The sequence below is a fragment of the Orcinus orca genome, chromosome 3, assembly GCF_937001465.1.
Source record: "Orcinus orca chromosome 3, mOrcOrc1.1, whole genome shotgun sequence".
Classification (NCBI taxonomy): Eukaryota; Metazoa; Chordata; class Mammalia; order Artiodactyla; family Delphinidae; genus Orcinus; species Orcinus orca.
The window spans coordinates 52,884,862-52,908,494 of record NC_064561.1 but is presented as its reverse complement, the minus strand read 5'-3'; the positions used below and the strand labels follow the sequence as shown (position 1 = coordinate 52,908,494).

The 23,633-nt window shown below is 38.2% G+C and overlaps 1 protein-coding gene across 1 annotated transcript in view; it reads left to right on the top strand.

The window, feature by feature from the left end:
- SGCD (sarcoglycan delta) overlaps positions 1–23,633 on the top strand; it is a 745,702-nt gene that overhangs the window by 465,851 nt on the left and 256,218 nt on the right. The window lies entirely within an intron of this gene.

The window sequence follows — 23,633 nt, the reverse complement described above, 5'->3', positions numbered from 1 at the left end:
TAGATATATTTTTTTGAACAACTCAATAAACTAACTTGACCTAATTGGTGCATGTGTGTGCGTGTGTGTGTGTGTGTGTGTAAAACACTATGCCAAATAACTGTAGAATACAGTCTTTTCAAGTGGACATAGTATCTTTACCAAAATGCACTATGAAGCAAGAATGTACCTTCTGACCACAGTGGAATTAAGATTGAAATGAGTAACCAAGAGATAACTAGAAAATCTTCAAATATTTATAAACGAAGCAAGTATTTTCTAATTAATCCATAAATCAGAGAATAACAAAGCAAATTAGAAAATATTCTGAAGTGAATAATTATGAAAACAAAGATATGAGAATTTATGGAATGTAGTTGAAGTAATGCTTACAGAAAAATTTATTGTGTCAAATGCACATTTTAGGAAAAACTTGAAAAAGCATATAATTTTCTAAGACACCAGAAAAAGAATAGCAAATTAAAGAAAGAAGGAAATATTAAAGATAAGAGTAAAAAAAAAAATCAATGACACAAAGTCTACAAACAATAAATGCTGGAGAGGGTGTGGAGAAAAGGGAACCTTCCTACACTGTTGGTGGGAATGTAACAATAAACTGGTACAGCCACTATGGAGAACAATATGGAAGTTCCTTAAAAAACTAAAACTAGAACTATCATATGATCCAGCAATCCTACTCCTGGGCATACATCCAGAGAAAACCATAATTCAAAAAGATGCATGCACACCAATGTTCATTGCAGCACTATTTACAATAGGGAAGACATGGAAGCAACCTGAATGTCCATTGACAGAGGAATGGATAAAGAAGATGTGGTATATATATACAATGGAATGTTACTCAGCCATAAAAAAAATAATGAAATAATACCATTTGCAGCAATATGGATGGATCCAGAGAGTATCATACTAAGTGAAGTAAGTCAGAGAAAGACAAATATCATATGGTATCACTTACATGCAGAATCTAAAAAAGAAGGATACAAATGAACTTATTTACAAAACAGAAATACTCAGACTTCAAAAATAAACTTATGGTTACTAAAGGGGAAAGGTTGGTGGGAGGGATAAATCAGGAGTTCAGGACTGACATATACACACTACTATATATAAAATAGATAACAAGGACCTACTGTATAGCATAGGGAAATCTACTCAGTATTCTGTAATAACCTATATGGGAAAAGAATCTGAAAAAGAATGAATATATGTATATGTATAACTGAATCACTTAACTGTACACCTGAAATTAACACAACATTGTAAATCAACTATATTCCAATATAAAATAAAAATTAAATTTAAGAAATTAATGAAATAGAAAACCTAATAGAAAAAAAGGAAAATTTGCTTTTTGGAAAAGATTAATAAAATTGATAAACATCTAGCAGACTGATTACAAAGAAAAAATTTCAAGGATTAGAAGTGGAGGGCTTCCCTGGTGGTGCAGTGGTTAAGAATCCGTCTGCCAATGCAGAGGACACGGGTTCGATCCCTGGTCCGGGAAGATCCCACATGCCGTGGAGCAACTAAGTCCGTGTGCCACAACTACTGAGCCTGCGCTCTAGAGTCCACAAGCCGCAACTACTGAAGCCCATGCGCCTAGAGCCCGTGCTCCGCAACAAGAGAAGCCACAGCAATGAGAAGCCCGTGCACCGCAATGAAGAGTAGCCCCTCCTCACCACAACTAGAGAAAGCCCGCACGCAGCAACGAAGACCCAACACAGCCATAAATAAATTAATTAATTTAAAAAAAGTGGATATCATTAGAGATTTTAGATTGATTTTAAAAATAATAACATTTAGCTTTCAGATAGGATGTAGAAGGTCTTAAGGGACCATTGTACCCATCATATAAACTAAAAAGATAATTGAATCTCCCCACCCGACTCCCCCATCATATTTAAGATATGGGAGAGTTGCAGACACAAAGTAGTCTAAGGAAACTAAATTACAGAGGAGTTTAAGGAATTTCTAGGTGAGATGTCAGTGGCCAAATTTTATTCTGCAGGGTCTCCACTGGGGCCAGTGAAAAACTGAACGTGGAATTTTCCTGGGAAACAGAAAAGCCTGCAGCCTTTGTGGGCTGGCATGAATGGACTGAAATCAGTAAAAGCTCCAGATGCAGGGAACTTGTTCTTGCCTGCCAACTTTCCCCATGGAGCTTTTCTGAGTATGTGTCAGGGGCATGGAAGCTGAACTAGAAAGCAGAGGGAGCATTCTGCATCTTACCCAAAGATCGCAAAGTCCTACTAGAGGGAGTGGCCTGTAGTAGACACAGGACAGAACAAGGTAGTTCTAAAGACATTTGAAAAGGTGAAGACAACCTAACTAAAGCGGTAACCCAGCCACAATTCAGCTCAAATCCTGATTGGATTGTAAAAACTGTCCCTTCTCCCTAACTTATTGCCCAGGGAAGGTACATGCCCTCACTTGTACAAGATAATATTTACTCCAGAGGCTACAGTTTTTTTATTAGGCAATTGCTGGAACACGATAAAAAGTTGTGAGACAGGTGTAGAAGCAATATGACTCCTAATTAAGAAAAAAACCTGTCAATAGGAGCAGACTGATGAAAGGCTCAGATATTGGAATTAGAGAGACCCTAAAATAACTTCTAAAATACATTAAAGAAATTAGAAGAAAACATAGACAAAATGGACACAAAAAAGAGAATTTTAAGAGAAAAGTAAAATCTCTATGATAGAACCAAGTGGAAATTCTAAAACTGAAAAAATACTATATATTAAATTAAAATTTATTTAATGTACCTAAAGCAGAGTAGACATAGCAGAGGGAAAAAATGCCAATTATTTCATCCAGGTCATCACACAAACTGGTTGTAAACCAAAAATAAAGGAAAAAAATTTAGATACAGACATAAATTCTTACACACAAATAGGCAGATTATATTCAAGAGAACAAGCATAAAAATGATAACTGACTTTTCATCAGAAAACAATGGAAGGCAAAATAGAATTGACTTCTTTAAATGCTGAAATTAAAAAAAGCTAAAATTAAAAAAAAAACAAAGCCTATATAAAGACAATTTTAGACAAATGAAAGCTGAGACAATATGTCACCAGCTTTTCAGGCTGAAAGGGAACAATCCATGATGTCACCACAGATCTGCAGCACCAATCTGCAGATTTGACCAGAAAGGTCAAATAAGTGCAAAAATGTAAAATAATATTTTTAAAAGTTAAAAGAAAAGTACTGGCTACTAAAAACCACAGTAAAAACAATACATTGAGGAGTTCATAATACATGTAGAAATAACATGTATGACATCAATAGTATAATTGGAGAGAAAAGAAATGGAATTATACTCTTACAATGCTTTTACATTGCTCATGGAGTAGCACAATACTAATTCAATTATTTTGATAAGTGGGGTAATAAACAGAGGATGTTTATAGTAATCTCTAGAGCAGTGACTCTCTACCAGTGGTAATTTTTCTTCCAAAGGGACATGAGCCATTTTTGGTTATTTCAATTCAGATTGGGGGAGAGGGGGACTTTTCTACTATCATATAGTGGGAAGACGCCAGGGATACTGCTAAAAATCCTACAATGCATAGAACAGCTCTCACAGCAAGGAAATATCTGGCCCAAATGTCAAAATGCCAAGGTTGAGAAGGTGAAAATACAAAGTGGTGACTAAAGTAACCATTAAAAAAGGTGGGGGGTGGGGGTGGATCTTAATCTGGAATGATTAAAAAACACATGATTAATCCAAAAGAAGTCAAGAGAAGAGACAAATAACGAAAAGATGGGACAAATAAAAACATAACAAGCCACTAGACATAAAAGCAAATATGTCAACGATTACAGTAGATCTTTCATGGGCAAATACTCCATCTATTGGCATAAAGTGGTTCATAATAAGACAGACTGTCAGACAATCCATTCTAATCATAAAATCTTGTGTGACTATATAAATGTCAGACAAAGTAGACTTCAAGACAGGGAGTATTATTAGAGATAAAGGAACATTTCATAATAACAAAATGGTTAATCAAGAAGATATCATTCCAAGTACATATGCAAATAACAGCATCACTTCAAAATGCATGAAACAAAAATTAAAGCTAGATTTGATAGAACTAAGAAGATAAAGCCAAATCCACATAGTCGGAGGTATTTCAGTTTCTGAAAGACTACTTTTATATAGATTACTAGCAGTAATCAATATAAAATATCTTCAGTAATATTCAGTATAGGTAAAGAAGATTTTGAACGACACTATTAACCAATACAACCAAATAGATGTGTATTAAATATGACAAACAACAGCTTCAGAATACAGTCTTTTCAAGTGCACAAGGAACATTCTCCAGAATAGACCATATGTTGCTCTTCAGAGCAGGTCTTAAAAGTTTAAAAGCAATGAAACAAATTTTAAAATGTTCCCTGTCCATAATAGAATTAAACCAGAAATCAATGATGAAGACAACTAGAAAATCTCCAAACACTTGTAAATTAAATATTTCCAAGTAACCCATTAGTTAAAGAAGAAATAATATTTAAAATCTGAAAATAATTTGAAGTAAAAACAATGAAAATTCAACATGTCAAAATTTGTGGGATGGAACTAAAGCAGAGTTTAGAGGAAATTTTATAGCTTTAAATGCATATATTAGAAACATGTTTAAAATCAATTACTTAAGCTTCCTTCTCATAAAACAATAAAATGGGGGTGTGGAAATGAAGAGCGGAAATCAGTGAAACAGAACAGAGAAAATCAACAAAGCAAAAAATGGGTTCTTTGAAGAGATTATTAAAACTGAACTTCCTTGCAAGACTCATCAAGAAAAAAAGACAAAATACAAACTATGACTATCAGGAGTGAAAAAGGAACATCACTACAGATAGTGAAAGATACAGGAGAATGTTATAAACAACATTATGCCAATAAATTTTTCCAGCTAGATGAAATGAACAAAGTGCTTGAAAACACATCTTACCAAAACTGACACAAGAAAATAAAGAAAAACTAAATATTTCTATATTAGTTAAAGAATTAGAATCTGTAAGTTAAAACAATTCCACAAAGTAAATTCCTGACTTGATGGCTTCAGTAATAATTCTACCACTCATATATATGAATAATACCAATCTTACACAGTCATTCAGAGACGAGAGATAAAAGAAACAATTCCCAACTCATTGTATGAGACCAGCATTATCCTGACACCAACATCCAACAAAATTTTTTATGAGAAAAGAAATGAAAAGAGATACAAAATGTCTAAAAGAATATGCCAGTAAATATTAATAGAATAGAGCAGTATATGAAAAAGGATTATATATATTCACCAAGCGAACTTTAGCCCAGAAATGCAAGGTTAGTTTAACCTTCAAAAAACCACTAAATAGAGATATATTCCATATTCATAAATTGGGAGACTCATTATTATTAAGATATCATTGCCCTGCACCCAAAATTAATATATAAAGTCAATACAATCCCTACCAAGTAAATCCCAATAGGCCTTTTTTTTTTTTTTGCAGAAATTGACAAGATGGTACTAAATTTGTTTAAAATATAAAAGATCTGGCCTAGCTATGAAAATCTTGAGAAAAAATAAATTAAAACAACTTACATTACTAAATTTTAAGACATTCTATAATGTTATACCAATTAAGACACTGTGGTATTGGGAACAAAAATAGACAAACAGATCAATGAAACAGACTGAAGAGTCAGGAGGTAGATTTATACACATAATGGTTGCTTTATTTTGCCAAAATTATAGAGAAAGGAAGGCCTACTCAATAAATGATGTTGGAACAACTAAGAAAAAAATGAACTATAGTATACTACACATAAAAGTTAAAGTAGATAGTGAATTTAAAAATGAAAATATAAAATTCTAAAATAAAACTTTTGTTCATGTCTTCATTATTGAGGTAGGCAAAATTTCTTAAACAAGGCACAAAGAACACAAAATTAAAAAAAAAAGATACAACTGACTTCATCAAAACTAAAATCTTCTGCCCATCAAAAGATATCTTTTAAAAAGTGGAAAGGCAAGCCACAGATGAGGAGAAAATATTATACAGATATATAGATATGACAAGAGACTCGTATCTAAAATGTGCAAACAATTCCTATAAATCAATTAGAAAAAGGTAAATAGCTCAATCTTTAAAAAATTATACAAACTACTATGTATAAAATAGATAAGCAACAAGGATGTATTGTATAGCACAGGGGGAATATAGGCATTCTTTTGTAATAACTTTATTTTTATTTTTTATTTTTTTGGTTGCACCGCATGGCCTGAGGGATCTTAGTTCAACGACCAGGGATCGAACCCATGCCCCCTGCAGTGGAAGTGTGGAGTCTTAACCACTGGACTGCCAGGGAAGTCCCTATTTTTAAATAATTTTTAAAGAACTATAATCTATAAAAATATTGAATCACTATGTTGTACTCCTGAAACTAATATTGTACATCAACTTTATTTCAATAAAAAAAATACTAGAAAAAAATGAGCTCTCCTCCCCTCACAATTACTGTTTTAAATGACTTGAAAAGGCACCATCCAAAGAATATTCAAAAGGCCAATAAGCACATGAAAAGATTCTCAACAGTGTAACTCAATAGGGAAATTCAAATTAAACCAACTAAGGGGTACCATTACACCTATTAGTAACACTAAAATTTAACAGGTTGACAAAACCAAACATTGGAGCGAGTGTGGAACCACTGTATACATTATACATTACTGGTGGAAGGTAAAGTGGCTCAACTCAACCATTTTTAACAACTGCATAGCAGTTTCTCATAATGTTAAATTTATACCTACCCTATGACCCACCATGCCTAGATATATACCAAAAAGTAATGTCATTTATCTACAAAAATACTTGTATAAGAAGGTTGATAGAAAGTTCATAATAGCTTAAAATAAGAAACTATTTGTCCATCAACAGAAAAAATTATTAAAATTTTGTGGTATAGTCATATAATGGAATATCACACCTCAGTAAAAAAAAAAAAAAAAAACACTACTGATGAATGTAATAACACAGGTGAATCTCTAAAACATTACAATCAGCAAGAGAAGTCAAACATGAAAATACATACTGTATGATTTTGTTTATATGAACTCCAAGAACAAATAAAACTAATCTATTGCTATACGTATGACAATAGGGGTTACCTTGACAGGAGGGGGGTGTGAATATTAACTGGAAAGGGTATGAGGGAACTTTCTGGAGCGTTAGCTCTTTTAACTTTATCTGGGGGATTTTTATACAGGTATAATCATAGATAAAAATTTATTGAGCTATACACTTAAGACTTGCACATTTTACTTTATTTAAATTACACTCAATTTCAAAGAGATAATAGAAGGATACTGTGAAAATTTTATGTCAATATATTTGAAACTTTAGCTGAAAAGGACAAATTTCTCAAGTTACATTTAAAATATTTGAACATTCTTCTATCTAGTAAAGAAATTTAATCCATATTTTACTATCTCTGACAAAACTCTGAACCCAGGTGGCTTCACCTATGGTTATTCCAACCATTTAAGGAAGAAATAACAATAATATTACACAAATTTCACCAGAAAGTAGAAAATAAGGAACACTTTTAAACTGGTTTTATCAAATCAGCATATCTTGATGCCAAAACTTGACAAGGACATTACCAGAAAGCCAAACATTAGGCCAATCTCTCTCATGTTTAAGATTTTAGGCACAGAAGTCTTAAAACATTAGCAAAACGAACCCACCAATAAAATATACAGAAGATATTACATCATGAATAAGTTGGATTTATTCAAGAAATAGAAGATTGGTTTAACATTTGAAAATCAATCATTGCCATACTAACAGAGAAAATATCTGATAAATCAATAGATGAGCAAACACTTGATAAAATTCAATATCCATTCATAATTTTATTTTTCTATTCTTTTTTATTGCATATAATTGACTTTCAATATAATATTAGTTTCAGGTGTACAACACAGTGTACATTACATTAGTACATACTTTTTATAGGTTACAAAATAATCACCACTATAAGACTAGTTACCATCAGTCAACATACAAAGTTATTACAGTATTATTGACTATATTCCCTATGCTGTACTTTACATCCCCCTGTGACTTATTTATTTTGTACTGGAAATTTATACTTTTTAATCACCTTCACCTATTTCACTCATCCTCTCACCATTTCCCCTCTAACAACCACTGGTTTGTTCTCTGTATCTACGAGTCTGTTTCTGTTCTGTTTGTTCATTTGTTTTGTTTTTCAGATTTCACATGTAAGTGAAATCATATGGTATTTGCCTTTTTCTGTCTCACTTATGTCACTTAGCATAATACCCTCTAATCCATCCAAGTCTAAGTCAACCACTGGTGGCGCAGTGGTTGAGAGTCTGCCTGCTGATGCAGGGGACACGGGTTCGTGCCCCGATCCAGGAAGATCCCACGTGCCGCGGAGTGGCTAGGCCCGAGAGCCATGGCCGCTGAGCCTGTGTGTCCGCAGCCTGTGCTCCACAACAGTGAGAGGCCCGTGTACCAGGAAAAAAAAAAAAAAAGTCCATCCATATTATCGCAAATGACAAGATTTCCCTCTTTTTTTATAGCTGAGTAATATTCCATAGTATGTATACCACATCTTCTTTATCCATTCACCTATAGATGGATACTTAGGTTGCTTCCATATCTTGGCTATTGTAATTAATGCTGCAATGAACATAGGGGTGCATATATCCTTTTGAATTAGTATTTTGTTTTCTTTGGAAAAATACCCAGAAGTAGAATTGCTGGATCATATGGTAGTTCTATTTTTTTGAGGAACTTCCATATGTTTTCCATAGTGGCAATACCAGTTTACATATCCACCAGCAGTGCACGAAGTTTTCCTTTTCTCCATATCCTTGCCAACACTTTTTCTTATTTGTCTTTTTGATGATAGCCATTCTGACAGGTATGTGGTGTTACCTCATTGTCATTTTAATTTGCATTTCCCTGATGATTAGTGATGTTGAGCACCTTTTCATGTGTCTATCGGCCATCTGTATGTCTTCTTTGGAAAAAAGTCTATTCAGGTCCTCTGCCCATTTTGTGATTGGGTTGTTTGTTTTTGTGATGTTCAGTTGTATGAGTTCTTTATATATTTTGGATATTAATCTCTTATTGGATGTATAGTTTGCAAATATCTTACCCCATTCAGTAGGTTGCCTTTTCCTTTTGTTGATACTTTCCTATGCTGTGTAAAAGCTTTATAGTTTCATGTAGTCTTGTTTCTTTATTTTTGTTTTTATTTCCCTTATTTGAAGAGACATATCCAAAAAAAATTTGCCAAGATTGATGTCAAAGAGCATACTGCCTATTTTTTTTCTAGGAGCTTTATGAATTCAGGTCTTACATTTAAGTCTTTAATCCATTTTGAGTTTATTTTTGTATATGGTGTGAGAAAGTAGTCCAGTTTGATTATTTTGTATGTAGCTGTCCAGTTTTTCCAACACCATTTATTGAAGATACTGTCTTTTCCCCATTGTATATCCTTGCCTCCTTTGTCATAGATTAATTGGCCATATAAGCATGGGTTTATTTACAGGCTCTCTAGTCTGTTCCATTGATCTATGTGTCTGTTTTTGTGCTATTACTATACTATTTTGATTACTATAGCTTTGTAGGATAGTTTGAAATCAAGGAGCATGATACTTCTAGCTTTGTTCTTTCTCAGGACTGTTTTGGATATTTGGGGTCTTTTGTGTTTCCATACAAATTTTAGAATTATTTATTCTAATTCTATGAAAAACGTCTCATTCATAATTTTTAAAAACTTTTGTAAACGAGGAATAATAGGAAACTTCCTTGATTTGGTATTATGTCTAATATCTTAATTAATGATAAAATTCTGAGAGATTTCTCTTACAGTGTAGAAAGATACAAGGATGCCAGCTATCACTCCTCCTAGTCAACATTGTAAAGAAGTCCTGACTAATGAAATAAGGCATATAAAAGAAATAAACAGCATGGGATGTAGAAGTGAAGAACTAAAATTATGTCAAACATCATAGTTGTGTGTATAAAATATCTGAAAATCTATAAACTAATAGAATTACTAAGTGGATTTGGCAAGATCACTGAATACAAGGTCAATATACAAAATTCAATTGTATGCTTCATGCAAGCAAAACCCAGTAAGATAAAAAGTAAAGAAAATATAATTATATTACTATTTATAACAACAGCAAAAACAATCATATGTATGGGAAAATTTTAACTACAGATATACAAGTCTTATGCACAGAAAACTATAAATATTACTGAGAGAAATTTTAAAAGATAAAAATAAATGAAAGGATATAGCATGTTCATGGATTAGAAGCTTAAATGTAGTAAAGACATCACTTCCTCTCAAATTTACCTATTGAGTCAATGCAATCCCTAACAAAATGCCAGCAAGTTTCATTTCTTTTTTCAAGAAATGGACAAACTGAGCCTAATACACATGAAAATGCAAAGGGCCAAGATAAACTCAAACAAAAAGAACAAAGTTGGAGATCTGACACTACTGGGCACCAAGGTTTATTTAAAGTATTAGTAATTTAAGTGTGGAATTGGCGCAAGAATATACATACAAAGCACAGAAAGTAAGGAGAATTCTTAGATAGACCTACACATGTTTTGGTCACTAGACTTGTAACAAAGGACAAAAGTATCTCTGCAATGCAGTAAAGAAAGGATGGTCCTTTAATAAACTATGCTAGATTAAATGGATATTCATGTGAATAAAGCTTGATCGTTACCATTCCTTTCCCCATTTTATAGAGGAGGACGATGGGACTGAAGAGGTGAATGATGTAACTAAGATCACACAGCTAATAAACCAGAGCTCCGTAAAATGTAGTTGGTCCTAGTTATGGGCCAAGAGTTTTACATACATTATCTCATTTGATTCCTCCAAATAGCTTTGCTTTATCAAAATTTTGTACATAAGATACTAGAAGTGACTAACCGGACAAGAGGTTGGGGTGCAGGGTAAGGGGCTCGTGGCCGGGAAACCACCCATGTCAGAAAGGGAATGCAATGACAGTCACATTCCAACAGGCCGGAGAGCACCCTGAACAGCTGGATAAGGAACTTTCACACTTCCCTAAAAGAAGAAAAAAAAAAACCTGCAGAAAGAATAACAGAATGATGCTTGGAACTTGTTGCACGATTTGTGTTAATTGTGGAAAATTTTTCAGGGGATGAGGTCCTAACCTTTCTCATATACAAATATGTCCCCCAAACAGGTTTTTGATGAGACTATCATTTATGAAAAGTTACTGAATCATTCAGTAAATGTTGACTGAGCACTCTTCCACATCAGGCACAGGGTTAATGCCTGAGGAAACAACACCCAACAGGACAGAGAAGCCTTCGCGGAGCTTCCGTTCTAACAGGAAGACCAGTCAAGAACAAATCACCCAAACCACAGACGCGGTCATTTCAGGCTGTGCTTGGTGCCACAAAGGCGAGAGACACTGAGAGAACGTGGGCGTGGAGGAAGGCGTGGTAGAGAGCGGCATGGGCCCTCCTGCCCATGACTTCCCCTTGCAAGGTGCTTGGGATGCTTCCTCCCCACCAGTGGTCCTCAGAATACCCCTGCAGGCATTCTTAGAGAGGCAGAATCTCAGGCCTCACCCCAGAACTCCTGCATCAATCCATATTTTAACAAGATCCCCAGGGTTTGTGAGCACACTGAAGTTTGAAAAGTACCTTTCAGGATTGCTTCTAACAGCCAGAATGTCCACTATTTCCATGCTCTGTCTGCGTAACAAGGGGTAAGCCAGAAGTGTCCCCACCTTACCCCCAGGGTCCCCTGCCATGCCTGAGAGGGTGGGTGTATACGTGTCCAGATCCCTCAACATTGAGCTGTGCATTTTACACTTTTCCCAGAGCTTCCCACAGGATTAAACTCCGTTGTCCTCTGTGGGAGCTGGTGCACTCTATCAGCTGCCTTCCCTTCCCTGTGTCACTTCCCTCCTTCCCTGCCCACGTTCCCTGTAGCTCCCAAATAAACTACTGCCATTTGCTTTTTGTCTCAGGGTGTCTGGAAGGGAACCCAAGACAGGAGGTCTCTCTGAGGAGATGTTATGTATGTGAGCTGAGAACTGAAGGATGACAAGGAACCACCTGGTGAAGATCTGGAAGAGGTGCTCTCCCAGCAGAGGCAACAGTGAGTGAAAAGGCCCTGGGGCTGGGAAGAACTGGGCGGTGCTCAGGGACCAGAATTGAGGCCAGTGTGATGGAAGCACAGTGGGAAGCTACATGGACAATGGGTGGGGGATCATAAGAGTGGGAGAAGAGTTGACACCAACTGCACTAATGCAGGTGACAGACACAGGATCTATCCACTGGGTGGGTCCAGTGGCAGCCATGTGAGTAGAAGGTCAGAGAGGCAGGTAGAAGCATTTTGACCTCATCTTCTGGCCTGAAGATATCCACCAATGGTTAACATACCCACGGGCTCACCCGACTTTTGATGAATGCCATAAAATTAATCTCGTCCTCCAATTTTACCTGTCCCTAATATGGCTACACTAAGGATGCAGAAGCAAATGGATCCGCCAGAAATGTTTGGTCCTTACTTGAAAATGCCTAACACAGCACCTGGCACACATGAAGCACTCAGCAACACCTCCTTCCCTAACCATCTAGTCCATGTTCACAGAGAAGCAAAGATGATTAAGAAAAATACTATCCCACTTCCTGGCTTTGGTTCCTGGACTGATGATCACCCATTTAACAAACATGTATTATGCATCATGGATTGGCGGGCTCTGTGCTGGGCACCAGGGAGTCCAAGATCAGCACGATAAGGTTACAGAGGGAAGCAGCCTGAATATTGTAATTCCACGTGATAAGTGTGATAAGCACGCGATCGACAAAGGCTAATGTAACTATGGAAAGAAGCATCTAACCCTTTTCATGGGAGTTTGGAAAAGCTTCAAAGAGGAAAATAATACAACTGGAACTTGAGTTGGACTTAAAATAATGAGTAGAAGTTTATCAGCCAAGGCAGCGAGGGAAAAGATGAATATTTATCTGAGGGAAAGTTCAATAGGACTCAAACGCAACCTGCATGAAGTGATGGGAGGAGAAGAGGGGGCAGTTTCCAAATGTGTCTCATCGAGTGCCTGGTACAGCTTTCTTAACTTCAGGATTTTTCAAAAACTTTCATATGTGCTTTGTGATTCTCCATCAGAAAGGGATATTTAGCATTTCCTAATCTTATTTGACTGCAGGTAGTTCTTTTCATTGTTTCCAATTTTAAAAATTAGATTATTTCCAGATAAGAAAAACTATCTTAGATCACATTATGAAGTGAGTGGTGTACCAAACCCTGGAAGTAACAGTTAAAAAGGAAAATAAGTTTTTAAGAAAGGACTATCAATATATATCATTACACTGATGTTTTAGAAAGCTAATTGCACCAGGAGAGACAGTTTGCTTGAACTATGACAGCTCCAATGATAGGGTTTTAAAAGATCCCATAATCTCTGCCAGGAACACATTCTAATCTTAAAACCTTCCAGGCAAGAAGTTTCACACTGCATCTAACTTAAGTTCTTCTTGCTGCAAATTAAATCCATGTGCATCCTCCTTTATAATTAATGTTATTTTCCAGCAGATTATTATGGTAATGAAGTATTTTCCTCCTTTACTGACTCCAGTAAAACTCTAAATAAATAACAATACACCAGAGAAATGCAGGTGGTGAACACTAAAAATCAGTTGATTTCCAAATTTAAATGTTGTTTTTTTTTAATAATGAAGTAATCAGCTTCCTGGGTATTTATTTCAGAGTCTATCCTTTTTAGATATAAGTATTCTACCTAGATATAAACAGGCTCTTTCAGAGCCTAATTCTTCCTTCCTATGACTATTCTCTTTTGCCTCCTGATTCTCTTGACTAAGAATATTTGCACATGGCCGAATGTGCTGTCCAATGGCTGGGCTGTATGCTCTTCCTCACCATCTCCCAGTGAGGATTTAAGAGAGCTGAAATCAGGAGTCCTCTGCTACCAGCTGTGTTTTGGGGTAGGCACTGCCGTATCTGTGCTCCCCCTTCCTGATGTGTCCAGTGAAGCTGTCTAGAGTCTACTGTCTCTAAAGCCTGTACCACCTCTATGAGCCTGAGAACAGGTCTCTCATCTTAGAAGGGGTAAATCCTCAGGGTTGGAGAGACCACTAGATACTTTCCCTCCCGTGGTTCCTGCTCCAGCACATTCACAACAGAAAATTACACAGCACTGAGAATTTGGTAGTCATCAAATTTCCCCAACCTCTCCCAGTGAGCAAGTGAAGTTAAGTCTGGATACTTAATGTTTCTGGTCTATACCATCCCCTCCAACAGCTGCACAGAACATATCCTTCTCCTTGGAATAAAAAATGGATACAGTCCCAAAAGACAGGTAAACCCTATGCATCTCCTGAAGGACCTTCCCTCATTCTGCTGGAGCTAAACAATTAGCCCAGACTAGAATATGACGGCAAAAGATTCCAAGTCAGAAGAGAAAACATTTTAAGTTTTCGTTCAGAGATTTTAGCCTGTTATTCTACAAGTCCCATATCTAGCCCACAAATGGCTTTTTTTTTCCTTTAAGTTTGAGCCAACTTACATGAATGAGAAAAATTTACATAAAAACTCAGATTTACAATTTCTCTCGAAAAATCTCAAGATCTGCCTATGCTAGGACCCCATCACCTTGCTGGCATGTAACACCACTGCCCCTTTATACTCTTCCCATTGTTTCCCTTACATGTCGCCAAGGGAAACCATGCTTCATCATGCTTGTGCAGCCTTTCTGTTGTTGCTGTTGTTTTAAAGCAGAAGTAAATTTCTCTCTATCAATATATATTTTTTGGCCGCACCATGCAGCTTGTGGGATCTTTCTTTCCTGACCAGGGATTGAACCCATGTCCCCTGCATTGGAAGCCCAGAGTCTTAACAACCGGACCACTAGGGAAGTCCCTTTCTCTATCTGGTGTAAAACCAGATACACACCAAATGGACTGATCAAGAAAAATGGAAAATGGTGTATTTCTAAGGGGAAGAAGAGAGCCTTGCTTCTTGTTTAGGCAAATGTGAATCCACATGACTCTTATCTGCCCAGCCCTATGGACATTTAAGTTTGAGAGAGTGTGGGAAGCCTTGGTGGGGGAAACCATCCTGAAGGGGAATCAGCTATCCCTTCTCTCTGACTCAGTCTCCATCTGTGCAATAAGATGGTTGGACTAGGTGGTCCTTCCTGTCATGGACAGAAAGTGCTCCTATATTCCAACAAAGCAAAAAGCCTCTGACAAGGACAACACAACCCAATTTGGGTCTTGCTAGGATATGAAAAGACAATACTGACACCCAGTGGTCTGTTAACCAGCTCGCATTTCATGCCCTACAATTCCTAAGGAGGGCTGGGTCCTCAGGCTAAGACAGAACCCTCTTCAGGTCCTAGAAACACAGGAAACAGAAGACCACCAGCAGCTCATGACAATAAAACAAAATCATAGCATGTACTGTTTTGTTTTCTAAACACTTCTGTTGGGGATCTGACTAATTCTTGGTTTGGCTTAACTATATCCATTATATCAAAAGCATTTGTATTCAACAATGTATTTCTCTTACAAAATGGAATGCTTACAATGCTTTTGAAAATGCAAGACTTACTTCCCAGGAGGTAAAATCTGAAATACCCTGAACTCTTCTATAATGATTTCTTTGATTTATTAATTAGTCTTCTAGGTGCTGAAAAGTAAATAATAAATATCTAAGATTATAAGGACAGGGAATCTGTTAGACTTGTTTGTGAACCTCCCAGAACAGCCCCAAATCCTTCCGTTTTGAATAATAATGAGGTTACCACAGCAGGGAGGGCTGAAGCAGAACTGGCAGGAGAAACACATTTTGAGAGCTTCTTTCATTTCAAATGGGTTAATAGTTACCAGAGTTTCAAAATCAGCAAGATCTAAAATACAACCTTGGTGACACTTAGTCTGACTGCTAAATGAAAGAAAAATAAGTGAAAAATGTATTTTAATAATTATTATTTCACACCTAAAGCCTTTGGGGGGAAAAAAAAAGACCAGCAACCTGGTCTTCCATTCATAACATAAGCTGACATCATGATGTAATACTCTAAATCGGCCTTCAGAATAATAGCACTGGTGAGAAATGTAGGAAGACTTAATGCAAATTACAAAGAATATCTAAGGTTCTTGCCTTTTTATTAGAGGAAAAATCACCAGCTGGTATCGTGGCATAACTGAAAGGCTCAAGACACATAATCAGGTACAGATAGAGGGAACTGATTTGTAGCATCTCCCTCCTCGCAGAAACAACAAAATCAAGAAAAAGAACAATACTGAACTCAGCCAAAACCAAACAAGGAAATCAAATACCATAATCTCCACAAGGCAGAACGAAGGAGAATAGCTCCTATCTTATCCCCAGAGAGTACTAAAAGTCCTGAGAATGTCCCTCAATACTCCCAAACTGGACAAGAAATGCAGGGAGAATGGTATCCTTTTTGTCTCTTTTGACCTCAAGGAAGTATCAATTCTAAGAAATGACCTGGTTGAGGAGAAACGAAAAGGGAATAGTCACATGACCCACTTCTGCAGAATCATAGGCTACTGGACTCCATGCTGAATTGCAGGAACCATCTAGAAGGTATCACCCTATGCTTCATTAAGTGGAGCAATCCCAGGCACAGGACAGAAAACGAAATTTAAGAAAAAGGATTAGAAACTAATTCCTCTAAGAAAGACTGCACCCACCCCCAGCTGAACCCTTTCCCCATCAGACCCACAGAATGCGGTGGGGGGTGTGTGTGTGGAACACAGCACCTGAGTCCTCCATATATAGCTGGAGGATAAGTCAGGTCTCAGGTAATGGTGGAAAGAGGGCGAGGAGAATTCTCTCAGGCTGTCAGAGGAGGTAGGTAGTCTACAGAGCAGCTCTCTTAAGCAGGAGTAATGCAAAAAGGAGCGAGGTTTTAACTTGAAAATACCCAAGAAAATATGGCATGAAAAAGAAGTTAAAAAGATTAATACCTCAGTTTCATAGAAAACATGCCCAAGGATCATTCCCAAGTGCTTTGTCCAGTAGAAAAGATTAATGAGAACAGGATTATTTGAAAGCAATAAACAGAAAATAAAACCTCTCAAAGTCTAGCCAATAAATCTACAGAATTAAATATAAAGGGATATGGTAAACCTAAGGAAAGAAATTAACAACCAAACTAAAATAATACCATTTTAGAACTAATGAATAAATTAGAAACAACGAGAAACAGAATAGATAAAATTGAAAGTGAAATTCAGGACACAGAAGAAAGACTTAAGATAATCACAGTAGATATGGGGGCAGGGAAACAAAGTTATGAAGAGCAGATATTAGATATACAAGAGGAGGTTTTTTTTGTTTGTTTGTTTGTTTTTTTGCAGTACGCGGGCCTCTCACTGTTGTGGCCTCCCCCGTTGCGGAGCACAGGCTCCGGACGCGCAGGCTCAGCGGCCATGGCTCACGGGCCCAGCCGCTCCGCGGCACATGGGATCTTCCCGGAACGGGGCACGAACCAGTGTCCCCTGCATCGGCAGGCGGACTCTCAACCACTGCGCCACCAGGGAAGCCCGGAGGTTGTTTTTATATTCTTTTTTTTATTGGAGTGAGTTGATTTACAATGTTGTGTTAGTTTCTGTTGTACAGCAAAGTGAATCAGTTTTACATATACATATATCCACCCTTTTTTTAGATTCTTTTCGCATATAGGTCATTAGAGAGTATTGAGAAGAGTTCCCTATTCTATGCAGTAGGTTTTTATTAGTTACCTATTTTATATATAGTAATGTGTATATGTCAATCCCAATCTCCCAATTTATCCCTCCACCATGCTTTTATATTCTAAAGAGAGAAAATCTCTGAAGCAGTGTTGTGGGTTGAACTGTGTTCCCCAAAAAGATATATTAAAGTCCTAACCCCTAGTACCTGTGAATGTGAATTTACTTGAAAACAGGGTCTTTGCAGACATAGTCAAGTTAAATTGAGGTCACATACATTAGGTGGAACCTAGTCCAATGTGATTTGTCCTTGTATGAGAAAACAGGGACACTAGGAAGAGATGGCCATGTGAAGAGAGACACACAGGGGAAGACAGCCAAGGGAAGATGGAAGCAGGGACTGGAACACTGCACCTACAAACCAAGGAGCCCCAGGGACTGCCAGCCTTCACCAGAAGCTAGGAGAGGAGGAAGGGAACAGCTTCCCTCAGAACCCTCAGGGACAATCAACGCGGCCAAGATCCTGATTTTGAACTAGTAGCCTTCAGAACTGTGAGAGAATAAATTTGTTGTTTTAAATCACTCAGCTTGTGGTACTTTGTTATTGTTATAGCTGTGCCAGAAAACTAACACAAGTAGCAAATCCTACAAATGGAACAAAAGAACAAATCATTTAACTATGTACCAGTAAGAACTGTTTAATGAAATTAAAGAAACAGGAAAAGTACAGATTGACAGGATATACCATGTTCCAGGAAACCTGAAAGAGCTGATGGACACCAAAGCCTACCATGGTTAAACAACTAAACTTGAAGAACAACAACAACAAAAAATTTCAAACTTAGAGGCAGAAAAAAGAACTCAGAGACTCTGATAATCTATGGCCCCTTCTCATGAAAAAAAAAATGAAAAATTGTTTCTGATGAAATGATGAAATCCAGCCAATCAAGACGGAAATCAAAATAAAGACCTTGGCTATGCAGCAGCTCAGATGAAAAAACTTGGGGCGAGTACTGAACCAATTTAAACATAGTACTAATAAAAATAACACTGGGAATTAGGATTGGGAAATAGAATAGAAATATTAGAAATCTTATTAGAAATCTTATAAATCTTAGTGGAAACATTTAGAATATTATAAAATGTATTGAAAAGGAACTAATTATATTTTGAGAGAAGGACACGAGTCAATAAATATTGGATATAATTCAAATATGAGTTTGAAAAAATAACGAGTCCAAACTGTTTAATGTTGTACCTCGTTTTTCTTAACATTCAACAATTCTAAACAAATAGTGATCAAGTTCTAGATGGGAGCCACTCTGCTAGTCACCGAGGATCCTCTATGAGTAAGACACAGTGCCTGACTTCCAAGATTTATAATATTTTGACAAAAATGATAAATCTGGTGTTTGAACACTTTATTACATTTTTACATTGGCATCATCGTAGGTAGCTCACACCCTAGTATGAAATAGGCATTGATCAAGGTGCTTTATACATGTCTCATGGATTCCATGCAACAGAGCTTCAAGAAAGGTACATTATGATTCTCATTATACACTTTGAGGAAGAAACGTTTATCTAAAAGTCATTAACTTCAAGCTCACTTTCAATTCTATCTATTAAATTCTTGTTAAATTCAATTTAATAGTTTTGTGTGCGTGTGAAAGGAACAAGAGGAAAGGAGAGAGGGAGGGAAAAACTGGAATCCAGTTTCAGCCCAGCTGTTAATTAGTTGTGTGTGATGGTTAATTTTATGTGTCACCTTGACTGGGGATGCCCAGATGGCTGGTAAAATATCATTTCTGTGTTTATCTGTGAGGGTGTCTCCGGAAGAGATTAGCATCTAAATCAGTTGACAGAGTGAAGAAGACCTCCCTCACCAATGCAGGTGAGCATCACCCAACCCATCACCCCTTCCAGCGTAGGGAAAAGCATCATCCAATCCATCCAAGAGCACAAAAAAGCAGAGGAAATGCAAATTTGCTCTCTCTGCTTGAAATGAGACGTCCATTGTCTCCTGCTTTCTGACATCTGCACTCCTAGTTCTCAGGTTTTTGGACTCACATTAGGGTTTATACCATTGCCCACCCCCCACCACCAATTCTCAGACGTTTGGATTTGGACTGAATTATACCATTGTGTTCTGTGGTTCTACCGCTCGCACAGGCAGACTGTGGGACCTCTCAGCTTCCATGACTGCATGAGCCAATTCCTATAATAAATCAATCTCTCTTTATACACACACACACACACAAACACATCCTATTTGTTCTGTTTCTCTAGAGAACCGTAACTAATACCCTGTGTGACCTTAGACACAGGACCATTCTGCATCTCATACCAGAGGCATGGTATTAGTTGTCCCCACATCAGTTCCCCACTTCTTCCATTAATTATAGAACTGGATTTCAGGCCAGCATATACAGAATAAGAATAATTATTCCCAGTCTCTTTAGCAGCTGAGTGTGACCACGTGACTATGCCACAACCCAATGGGTTGTAAATAGATTTTGTGCAGTTTGGGAGGAGAGACTATAAAGGGAAAGGATGTGCTCCCCTCACCCCCGTCACCCATGTGCTCAGAATATCAATGGCATGACTGCAGCTTTTTCCATCATGAGGATGGGGCTCCATGCTATGGAGGCAGGAACAGAAAGCTGGAAGCAGCCTGAATCTCAGATGACTATACAGCCACCCCACCAGCACTGGACTTTACAGAAGAAACACACAAATGGCTATCTTATTTAAGCCACTGTTTTGTGTTTTTATATTTCAGATTCAGCTAATTGAATCTTCAGAGATGTAACTGGCTTTCCTTTTCTATTTGAAAGCAGAAGCCCTTTACCTATATTAAAACGATTACCAGGTAGTAACTCACATTGGAGCAGGGGTAGGGGACAAAGCCACATCTTACCAATGAGGTAAGGTAAAGCTCAGAAACAAGTAACTTACTAAGACCAAAGCTCAGATCTAGACCTAGATCATTCTAACATCTGCAGGGACTGGCTAGTATAACAAAACTGTAATTTGGGGCATTTTTCTCTTTTGACCCCATATACTCTCCTCCTCTGAAGCCTCTTCAGGGTGAGAAGAATAGAAGCAATTTGATCCCTCATCAAGTGTGGAAAACTGCCCAAATATTTTAATCATGCAAAACTGAAAAGGCCAAAAAGACAATGGATGTCTCTTTCAAAAGCTGGCATACTATTTTTGACCAGAAGAGACAAGAGGTAATGGAGAGAAGTCAGAGAGGAGCTACTGACAATTCCGAGGTTCCCACTGCGCCCACCTCTCCACCTTGACGAGGACTTCTGATTGCCTCTTAACATCTGCCTCCAGCCCCGTCTCTCTCCCCAGCTCCATGAGGATGCTGGAAATTCAAAAGCATCCGTTCAACAAAATAATCATAAAGATCTACATGTGAGCCACTGTACTAGCCACTGGGAAATCCAATATGAGTAAGACATGGGCTCTGCCTTCCAAGTTTATAATCTTCTGACAAAAATAACTACAGTTTATTAGATACTTTACATTAGAATATCCTAGCAGCTCACATGCCAGTATGAAATAGGCATTGTTCAAGGTGGTTTACATGCCTATTATAGGTTCCAAGCAACAGATCTGTAAGAAATATATATTATCTTCATTTTACAGATGAGGAAGTGAGGCACATAGCAGTTTAATACTTTACCCAAGGTTACACAGCAAGCTGTATATGCTGTCTCATTTAAGACTCACAACAGTCCTAGTCATTGGTACTTGGGTAATACCGTAAGTATTATACCCATTGTTGGCAAGGGTGTGGGGAAATGGTCACACACAGACATATGTTGGGAGAGTTAGCTGACAGAACATTAGTGGAAGAAATATAAAACAAGATTGAGAGAGAGAGAAAAAGGCTGACTCAAAGTCTCAAAGGAATGAGAACTTAAACATGAGCCCAGGTAAACTGAACTCCAAACTGAACCTCATATGAAAACTTACAGTGTAACAAGTGCTATGATGTGGGTGAGCAGAGGACCTATGGTGGCAGCACTAGAAGGATATGTGAGGAAGTGGGCAGGGCAGCATTCATGGAACACTTCTTTTTTTTTTTTTTTTTTTTTGCGGTACGTGGGCCTCTCACTGTTGTGGCCTCTCCCGTTGCGGAGCACGGGCTCCGGACACGCAGGCTCAGCGGCTGTGTCTCACGGGCCCAGCCGCTCCGTGGCATGTGGGACCTTCCCGGACCGGGGCACGAACCCGTGTCCCCTGCATCGGCAGGCGGACCCTCAACCACTGCTCCACCAGGGAAGCCCCATGAAACACTTCTTAATGGAAGGACAACACATCCAAGTTGACCCCCAAACAGTGATTGGTCCACGGTGGGGAAAATCTTTCCATGTTGGGAGAACAAAGTACAAACTCCTGCAGGCAGATGAGAACTTGCCTCCTCTGGCCTGTGTCTGGAGGTTGGAATGGAGGGATGAGATAGATAAAGATGTGACTGAAAAATGAAATCTTTGCTGGCCTCTTAGCCCCCAAGGGTCCACAAGCAAAGCCAATCTTTCTCTAAAATTTTACTCCTCTTCCTGGCTTTTCTAACTAGGTATTGTCTTAATCATTCAGCTGCTAAGTCTTAAAATCACCTCTGACATGTCCCTCTCCCTTGCCTCTGCACTCAGATCCTTACCACCTCTTGTTAGACATGTCCCTTTTTGTTATTCTCATTACCAAACTTTGGGCATATGCCTATTTACATCAAGCCTAGACAGCAGCAATATTCCACCAGCCTACAGGTTTCAGCCCACTTTGTAAAAAACCCACATGCCACACAAGATCATGAGATCTCATGGGCACAGGGCAAAAGTTGGCATTTCATTCCCACACATAAATACCCAACGTAGATACACCAAATATGGGGAAAGACACTCAACCTTACTAGCAACCAAAGTAAGTTCAGATAATGAAGCTTTTACCTCTTTGTTAGGGGAACCACTGACTGAAACTGCCCTCCCTGGCCAGACATGATAGTAACCACTTGCATGAGTTACCTTACAACAGGAGGTCCTGGTAAGGAATGCGGAACTAACAAGCTACCACCAACCGGAAGAGTTCGGAAAAGGTAAAAAGGAGACGCCAGTCCCTATGTCCTACCAACCTCTCAGAATCCTTCTAACTGGAATCCATCTTGGCTGAGCAATGCATGCGCCACCAGGAAGGACCCTGAGTCAGAACGACTGGTCAGAGACAACCCGGAAACTAACCCCAAAGCCATAACACCCGGGACTGTGAGCCACATGGCAGAGCAGTTCTCCTGGGCTCCCTTAACCTGCGGCTCTCCACCCGGGCACCCCTTCACAATAAAGTCTCTTGCTTTGTCAGCACCTGTGTCTCCCTGGACAATTGATTTCCGAGTGTTAGACAAGAGCCCACTCTTGGGTCCTGGAAGGGGTTCCCCTTCCCACAACAAATGGCGACTCTGGTGGGGCCTCTTCTTCACTATGACTGACATCCGGACCACTCAGGGTACTCGGGGACCAGGTGGCCCACCGATGTTCCAGACCCAGCAGCTGCTACCAGGAACCTTTTGTCCCTGGTAGCCTTGAAAGATTAAAATTCCTGTGTTGGCAAAGGTATCAGGATATGGGCACACACAGGTTGCTTTGGGAACATAAATTAATACAACTATTGTGGAAAATGGTTTACCAATGGGTATCAATTTTTTTTTTTTTTCCAGCATGTGGGATCTTAGTTCCCCGACCAGGGATCGAACCTGCACCCCCTGCATTGGAAGGGGAAATCTTAACCACTGGACCACCGGCGAAGTCCCTTAACAT